This window comes from Schistocerca piceifrons, chromosome X (assembly GCF_021461385.2).
Source record: "Schistocerca piceifrons isolate TAMUIC-IGC-003096 chromosome X, iqSchPice1.1, whole genome shotgun sequence".
Classification (NCBI taxonomy): Eukaryota; Metazoa; Arthropoda; class Insecta; order Orthoptera; family Acrididae; genus Schistocerca; species Schistocerca piceifrons.
In genome coordinates, this window is record NC_060149.1 from 738,811,538 (window position 1) to 738,821,418 (window position 9,881).

Here is a 9,881-nt window from a genome sequence, read left to right on the forward strand (position 1 = left end):
TGAGCTCTGCGTTACTATTCAGTATTCTCGTCCAAAGCGAACGCAAATGCTTCGAATGTGCCAGCACTATCATACAAACTGTTTTTAATGTCAAGAGCCATCATATCAATTCAGGAAACAACCGTTAGTCTCAGTGAACTTATTTATTTGAACTTTAAAAAAAAATCGACACATAGTACATATGCAATGTCCGAGACGCACTGCCTTACGAATCTGCCTTCAGAAAAACGCTTTAACGATTTGGCAATTTTTGTAATCGCTGTAAAATTTGCTGTAACAGAAGTGTCTCACTGTGTCCTCAGTTTGCCGGCCTGAGTGGCCGAGCGGTTCTAGGCGCTACAGTTTGGAACCGAGCGACCGCTACAGTCGCAGGTTCGAATCCTGCCTCGGGCATGGATGTGTGTGATGTCCTTAGGTTAGGTTGGTTTAAGTAGTTCTAAGTTCTAGGGGACTGATGACCTCAGAAGTTAAGTCCCATAGTGTTCAGAGCCATTTTAACCATTTTTTGTCCTCAGTTTGACAGATATATGCTGTTCCTTGTCCAAATCGGAAATGATTATTCTAATTTTGTCTTTATGCAGTTGGCCTGTAAGCTGTAGTTCAGGAATGTTTTTCGTAGAAAAGTGTCATTTAATATTATATTCTTTTACAACAGATAGTGGTTTACTACACAGCAAGCACGTATTTATCTTTGAACATGGTAAAGAAGTAATGCTTCGTCCATTTATTCTGAAACTGGCGACATTCTGCATCTACTTTTCTCTTCTGAGTGCCAGTCGTTTTACGAATAAAGTCAGTAAAGACGCACGGAAACACTTGCACGAAATTAACATATAAATGGCACAGAACTTTACCCATAAACCGACAGAAGGTAACTAGTTTGTTCATCAAGTTATAGCCCTTGCTGTCGCTGTTCAAGTCGGCACATTTCGCGACTAGTCGGTAATTTTCGTGCCATTGTCGGCTACTACCAACGTTTGCGATCTACCAGTGTGTAGGACAAACATACGTGGTAAGCTGTAAATAACGTGCATGTGTTGATTCAGAGACGAAAGTACTGCTTCCCTCACCCGCTAAACGTAGTGAGCTGTTTCCCTCACTTACCGTACACACTTGGCTCTCATACTGGAAAGTGTTTATCTTTGTTGTTCAGATCCAGCGACAGCGAAATGGCATCGCGCATGCGCAGATTGAGCTAATCTTTCAATTACTGGTCTGCGTCATGAACTGCAGACCCAACGCGAGTCGAGCATCGGCGGAAATATAAGAAAATGTGTCGCGGACGGAGTGCAATGCAAGTGCCTCGCTTTCTCTCCCACGAATCTCTCCCGCGGGCCGGATTGAAACTAATCACGAGCGGCATCCGGTCCACGGGCCGCCAGTTGCTCACACATGGTACTGTATAGAGCACAGGAGGCTTTAGGCTCACCGTTGTGACGTCACTATGACATGTACGTGCCCAGTTTTGACCGTTGGGAATATCTATCGACTTTCATGGTCGTATCGAGTTGTGAAAAGTGGAATAGGCTATAGTGTATGAAAGTGATGTGGCCTCTAGCGTCTAGTATAATTGTTGCCGTTACTTAACGATTCTTAGAAATAATGTGACTGGAAGCTGTTTTCATACCTTTTAACAAATGACTGCCTCCTCCGTTATTAAGAGCCTACGGAACACGATGCTTGGAGCATTAGTAGAAAAATTTCAAGTGAATGTTAAATGTATGCTGATAAGATGGCGTTAAATGGTTTTGCTGGAGACACGCACTCTATTTTAAGCGATCATTAGACAAATGTAGCACGAGTTTTAAGATTTTGTGAGGGACCAGGATTCCTCCTTAAGTTCTTGGGGGCATATTTTAATACTGAAGGAGATGACAGAAAGCGATTGTAGGGTAGCGGTTTTACGGGCAGTGGGGGGAAAAAGTACCACGGCAAGCGCCGTGGTATAAAACAAAAAAAAAAAAAGAAAAGAAAAAAAAATCCTCTAAGACAATCTGTGAGGGTAGTGGGGCTAGTGGCGGAGTTGTGCCAGTAGCGGCGGATCATGTGTGGGTACCAGGAAAGAGGTGTTATTGTTGAAGCTGGACTCTGACGGTATCTCCCAGGCTAGACGTATCGTCAGCGCCGCGCGGGATTAGCCGAGCGGTCTCAGGCGCCGCAGTCATGGGCTGTGCGGTTGATCCCGGCGGAGGTTCGAGTCCTCCCTCGGGCATGGATGTGTGTGTTTGTACTTAGGATAATTTAGGTTAAGTAGTGTGCAAGCTTAGGGACTGATGACTTTAGCAGTTAAGTCCCATAAGATTTCACACACATTTGAACATTTGTATCGTCAGCGGGCCTTTAGCATGCCGAAGTATCGGCAGCTCGTTGTGTAGAGTCGTATGAAGTTTGTTTATGTTTTGTGTGTTTGGTTTCCCCGTTTTTGTCGGTTATTGGCTGTATGGGCACAGTTGACGGTGCCAATCAGGTTATCTGTAATACAGTGGTTCGCTGGTATCGCGTTGTTTGTGCACTTAGTTTAAACCTACCATACGTGGTTAATTTTTCTAAGAAAAAGTGCTTTTGGGCGCTTATGCTTGCACCTGCGGTTGTTATCGTAGTTTCCCAGATTCATGGTCGAAGGGTTGTTCCTACGTATACGTGTGAAATGTTTATGTTTTTAACCAATTTATCTTGATTTTAATATTTTACCTTAAGGTTATTACGTTTTTATCTAGCTCTGAGGACGTGTGCATTAACGTGCATGGTGACTTCCACACAGTCACACATATCACATTCTTTGTTTTAATGTATGGGAGAGTGTTGTACCTGGAGGATAGTGTACCTAGGAACACTCGACGATTTCTGGTCGGTATTTCAATATAGTGACCGATTTTAGATTCACATGAAGGAACGGTCACTTGAGACCGCATAAGCAGTTTCCAACATTTTCTATTGTTTATGTTTTTGCGAGACATGAGCCTGTGTTTTGTGCAGCGTTTGTAAATGTTGCAAGTTCTACATATTTAAGTGCCGTACAATATATTAACGCTATTTTTAGGCTGTGTTAATTCTTCAATTACAGAGTTTTACGGTGAGTAAAATTTTATATATTTTTAAAACTAATTACACAACATGTGGGCAGTTAAGCTATATTTCATACGTCGTGTACTACTACCTTTCATCTTGTAACGTAAGGTCTTCTGCCATGGAACACGTGTTATTCTGTAAGTGAAGTGAGTTTCTTAAATGTCTTAACAGTTTTCTCTGTCCTGAAAGTAAAAATTTTTGTTAGTTGTCAACAGCTTCTGTTTGAAAATGGTTTCAATTTGTAAATTTTTGATAATACTTCCTCTAAATTAGATTTCGCCTACTGATAATTGGTGTGTAGTTGAATAATAATGTAACACTTCGACTATTAAATACAGTATGACAGCATTGACTCGACTTCAACGCTTTAAAATCTGAATAGAATGATTTGTTCCTAGGCACACAGCTGTGTTGTATTTGTACCTTGCAACAGTTTTCACATTTGGAGAAACCTTATTTCCCTAAAGTAATTTTTGTAATTTCAGAAAAAGACAGCAGCACACATAAAGTGAGTGCTGTCATTTCAAAATGGAATAAGAAAATATGTTAAACTTCTATTAAGATAGGCCAAAGTCTGAGAAATATTCCAAGTGAAAATGCTCTCCCATACTTACTATTTTTGATTACCAGTTACGTCGATTATTTAAAAGTAATCTTTTAAACATTTTATGCTCATTCGTCCAATCCATCTTTTAACCAAACACAGTACTGAGACTGCCAGTGTCGACATTGGTGAGGAATACCCTTCGTGCTACAGCAAAAATTCTCAAAAAATATGTATTGTTGGTAGTATATTTCCATGGTACACCATCACAGAAACATGAGGAAAGATTTCATTTCACAAATTGTATACATTTACATTCAGCAAGAGGGCTGATAACCCGAGCCATCGAGCTCCCTTAACCATCACAATGATTATAATGAGTCATAAGGGATCCTGGTTTCAAAACCTTTGTCGATATGTCTGAAAAGTGTCGTAAGTCTGTTGATCGTTTATTAATATTTTAATCTTATGTATGTTTTCCACCACAATGGGCTTTTATTGCTTGATGTGAGCTAAGTGTGTGTGTGTTGTGTGTGTGTGTGTGTGTGTGTGTGTGTGTGTGTGTGTGTGTGCGCAAGTGCGTGCGTTATATACAGAATGCCCCAGCTATGTCTTTCATAGGTTAATACGCTATACTTGTATTTAGGGAGAGTGGAGATCTAATCTCTGACCGCTCATCCTGATTTAGATTTCTCGAAGTATCTCCGAACCACTGGAGACGAAAATAACAGTAGGTCCTCCTCACACTTTTCCAACAGAGATACCTCAGCCTCTAATGCTCTCGATGTTGACTACACTTTCAACTCTTAACTTATCTTCTTGATACAGGGGGAAACATTGTACGTGAAAACTACAACCATGTAATCTACACTGATTCCTGTAAAATGGAATAAAATATAGACAAAGGTTATTTTCTAGTGAATTCGTTTTTTATATTTAGCATTCTAGCAGTGTCAATTCCTAATTTAAATACGACTTGGAGCGCATTATGCACACCTCCCTCGCCATGAATGAAAGGCCTGTGTATACCGCCTTCCATGAAAGAAGCCATTCACAGTAATATTAGTAGCCAATTTCACTGCGGACGAAGAAGATGGACTTCAAATATGATACCTTCTATTTAAACTTATAGCTATAGTGAGCTCGATGTTTTATTATGCCAAAACTTAGTAAAGATCGCAAGGATCGGTCTTCTCGATGACTGTTGTTAACACGGTTGTCACGAATCTTCCGAGGGAGCGTTATGTTTCTGTTTCAGAAAAGAAAATCTGCTGTATTTCAGCATGGACACGACCCAGTTTCCGGATTCAGGTACTAAATATATGCGTAAGAAGGAAAGTGATTTATGATCTGCGGGCATCCATAATCTTAAACGGCAACACCAACTACTGCAAGCGAACAATGGAAGAGCGGTGCTGAGCTTCTAACAGCTTTCTCTGCGCGGTTCTGGAGCGATAGCTGCGGAAGTGGCTTTTTAGGTGGTGGCATATAATGAGCTCAACAGGTAAAAAATGACTCATGGCTTTAGAGAGGACGGACGCCGCCGGTCGTTTTTACTCGCTTCCTTTTTTTTGCACAGTTTAGCACCGTTCTCGGTCACACGATCACGCCTTCGAATTAACGCAGCTTCCCCTGCGGCAGTAGTACAGCACGTCTCGAAAGGTACGTCGCAGGGGATACAAGGACGGTGGCTCTTAATTAAGGAACGTAAGAAAAAAAAATCATCGTAAAAGAAGAGCGGTGTTTCGTTCGAATGGATACAGTGAAAATTAAACTCAATTTTCCATCCAGAAAAAAGCAGAAGCGACCAAATATCAAGAAAAGACCGTTTGGAAAATACGTTTCTTGATCAGGGCTTAGAACGCTATATACAATTCCGTTTAATCATAAAGATACGGATCAAACATTATGTAAACTGTGTATTGTACACCTCCGCCTATATTGTGCTACAATTTATTCCGTAAAACACAAAAGTACCTGCAAATCAGGCGACTGCAATTCTCATATCCACTGTGGAAAAAAGTGTGCATTTCACTTGTGTTCTCACTGGCGGAAGGGTGTTGGATGGACTGGGGTTGCTAAATTTAATCGTATCTGCTACTGTATTTCATGGAACGCAAAAGCGACAGCTCTGCAGTACTGTTTATTTCATGAAACGAGGTTTGATTGAGACTAGTGAGCGAATACTGTATAGTTTCGATCAGTGAGTTCCTTTGAAATCACTCTGCGAAGTTTTAAGCCTATATATGTCAAAGGGTGTGTTTTAACAATGATAAAAAAGCAGAGTAGTCGTATAGGTGGCCACCGTCCCATATAGAATATTTTGCATTGCTAGAATATTCGGAGTAAATGCAGGAGCTGCCAAAATAAAATTAAATTCCTCGGATAAACACCTAAAGCACCGTCGACGACGGAAAATCTGCGTCCGAATGGTCGTACGGAGATTCTTCCTAACTGAAATCAAGGACCTTGATCACTTTGCCACCTCAGTCGATTAGTACGTTCAAATTTTCTTGCGTTTCTTTGTTTAGCAGACGAGGCTTTCACGTGAACATTGTGCGCTGTTATGACTCACAATACAATATGGCTAAAACTCGTAGTAGATTTGCCACTATTGTCACGGATGCTACAATTAAGCAAGCATCGTCAACATGGAATAGTGACTGACTAAGGTAAGACATGATGGTAGGTCAACGGAATATCACAACGATCACGTACACTATAGCGGCTCTGAATCCTTCAACATATGTTTAGTCAGCTTTGCGAGCATGGAGCCGAAAATTTTTGAAACATTCAGTTCATCAGAAAAACTTCAACAATCACTTGGAGAATTTATGTAGTACAAGGGGAAAAGTGAAGACATCGTCAGCACATAACAAACAAGTTAGCAGACAAGAAGTTGCAGGTCTGCCACGAATTGCTTGCTTCAGAGCACTTAAAAATTGCACAGCTTTCTACACCGTTATCGTTTGCACCAAAGATTATTCTGTTCTGCGGTACACTGCCGTAAAGCCTTTGATACCCTGTTTCTTGGAAGAATCTTAGATATCTAGCATCTCCTCTACCAACGGTTGATGTTTTGGTACCAGTTTTCGATAGGTAGCACAGAGGAGATCATAATGTGCAGGCTGATTATTGTATACAAGGAAATCTGTTTACGAATTTATCAAATTACGAGCCACTAAAGATCATTAATAGAGACTTCAACTGCCCGGACCAAGCGAATTGCATAAAAGCAGATCAGTTGCTCAGTTGGCATTTGTCAGATGTTATGCAAAACGGACATGTCACGTCCCTCAGACAACGCCCGTACTTGTCGTAGAGACAGTTCGTTAGGCAGCTTTGGAGGTATAAGATTTTTATTATATCTGACTGTTCAACTGTGTCGGTTCTCAAGGTCTCACAAGCACGAAGTTCGCCCCGGTAGCTGAGTGGTCAGCGTGACAGACTGTCAATCCTAAGGGCCCGGGTTCGATTTCCGGCTGGGTCGGAGATTTTCTCCGCTCAGGGACTGGGTGTTGTGTTGTCCTAATCATCTTCATTTCATCCCCATCGACGCGCAGGTCGCCGCAGTGGCGTCAAATCGAAAGACTTGCACCAGGCGACCGGTCTACCCGACGGGAGGCCCTAGCCACACGACATTTCCATTTTTTACAAGCACGAAGGGACCACAAGGTTCGTCTTATGAACATAAACTCAAGGAAATCCGGCTACTGCGGTACAGAACTTTGGTGCACTTTGTCTGGCGATCAGCAAACCAAAATTCCAACATATAACACGTGGGAAGAAGAGCGGGAAGAATCTCGAGGGCAGGACGCCTCCGATATAATAATCGGTAACTTGCTCCTCTCAGAAGATCATGGTTCACGGATTGAACATGCGCTACACCATACATAACGTACTTCATAAGAATGCTCTTCAATCATGGAAACATCCCCAGTCCGAAACACAGGAGAATTTCAGACTGCGGAACTTGGGAATGGGAAGACATTTAACAAATGCATGTTCCTTCAGGTAAAAAGTTCATGACAAAACACATCTGCTTTCAGGCTGGATTATTCTGTGTAGCTACAGGACTCTTCATCGTGAATAATGAGGCAACAGGCTGTTGAAGAAAAAGTTGTGAACAAAGTGAAATGTACTTGGAAACGTTCAGAGGTTTTTTGTTTGTATATTGAAAACCTTTCTCATCCATCGACAGTGACAAATAATGATCATACCTTCTTCTAGCATTGTAGTCATGATCTTACATTTCTTTTAAATTTGCTGGATTACTTATCATTCCACTAACGAAAATATTTTCTTTAGTGAAGGTGTTGTTGGCATGCCAAATTCTGTGGCCACTGCTTTAAAATCTATCGACTGTGGTAGTACCCTACGTATTATTCTCACTCCTCACTTTTACGAAATAAATACTTTCTTCCCAAGTGATGTTCTATTCCAGAATAACACATGATTAGACGAATCTCACAAGACCAAGAAACCTACCAATTCATGAAACACTGAACATTTTACAGTGCATTTGACTATAATCTAGAGAAAGAATCTGGAAAAACAGTGGCCAGCTAGTCCCAGAATGCTGTGATCTAAGAGAAGAATGGAGAAATCAGTGGAAATCCTTGCATGCTCGTGAGAAGGTACGTAAAACAGATCCAACCATCCAACCCACAGGAGCGAACCAACTAAGAAATATAATTAGTGTTTCATGTTATATTATCTTTATCACTTTAACGTATTTACCTGTATAAACTATAATTCTCTAAGCCATACGCTAAATAAATAAAATTCCAGAAAACTATGTCATAACACACTAAGGGGAAATATAGAAAACATGTTAAGAGCCGGCCGCGGTGGCTGAGCGATTCTAGGCGCTTCAGTCCAGAACCACGCGGCTGTTACGGTCACAGGTTTGAATCCTGCCTCGGGCATGGCTGTGTGTGATATCCTTAGTTTCGTTAGGTTTAAATAGTTCTAAGTCTAGGGGACTGATGACCTGAGATGTTGTCCCATAGTGCTTAGAGCCATTTGAAGCATTTGTTAAGATGTTTCTTTTTTTGTTTCCAAAATTAGCACTAATAAAAGAACAAAAATTTCTGAACTTGGTTGCTTAAGCACTTTAATAATCTGTTTCTGGATGCTCAGATTTAAATTAAAAAATTGAAACATTCTGTTCTTTTCACTGAGAACTAATCATACTATACATTTATTATTTTTTTGTAGATTTGGGTAAAAAAACTGAATGAACTTTTCGCAAGAGGATATATTTCATATGTAATTTGTATTCTTTATTTGTAGTTTCTTTCCACGTGTAATTACGAACAAATAATTCAGTCTATTCAGGGAACACGTTCCCTTTAAAAATTAAATATTTATGGTTAGTTCAAAATAGCTCTGAGCACCATGGGACTTAACATCTGAGGTCATCAGTCCCCTAGAACTTAGAACTACTTAAACCTAACTAACCTAAGGACATCACACACATCCATGCCCGAGGCAGGATTCGAACCTGCGACCGTAGCAGTCGCGCGGTTCCGGACTGAACCGCCTAGAACCGCTTGGCCACACCGCCGGCTATGATTAGTGATGTCTTATTTGTGAAAGGAACTGAACATACTGTTTCCGAAGTTAAGGGAAAATCTATTAGCAGAGAACCATATAATTATTATTTTAAAAACGTTATTGACAGTTTATTCTGTTTCTGCTAGTCTAATTGTATTAATCAAAATACTTCTGTCATCTGCGTGATGTGTATCACGTGGTAGGACTCAAAGATGTTAGTGGACGAAAAACTGAACCCTCCCCAGTCAGTAATTTTGTTCTCTTCTGGAGCATTTGAATTACTCAACATTACTTTTTGCATTATTTTTCTTGAATGTGATTTAAGGAAGTTTTTAATACCATTAATTTCAAAAGTTTGTTACTGTAAGAAAATTTAATATTCTGTGCAACCAAAATACTGTGGACAAACCACGGAAAGAACGAACTGGCGATATTTTGTTATTTAAGGCTTGTAATGATTGGTGAATAAATATTTCATACTCATTTTGAATAATCATTCTGTGATTGCAGGGGGAGAGATCAAATGTCAGTTCAGACAACATTAAATTTTAAACTGCTAAACGATTACAAATTGTAATCAGGTTTTCTATATTCCACTGTGGGTACAAAAAATTCCTCTGTCATGAATATCACTATCACACAACGACCACTGCATCCGTAAGCTTCAGAGAAATTCGCACAAAAGGAACGATTCTCCTCCTAGGTTCAT

General features: G+C 40.4%; 1 non-coding gene across 1 annotated transcript; it reads left to right on the plus strand.

Annotated features, from left to right (window-relative positions):
- The first annotated feature begins 309 nt into the window (after nt 1–309).
- Trnap-ugg lies at nt 310–393 on the plus strand. Its single transcript has one exon. It is a non-coding gene; the product is annotated as a tRNA-Pro (tRNA).
- Nucleotides 394–9,881: the final 9,488 nt, after the last annotated feature.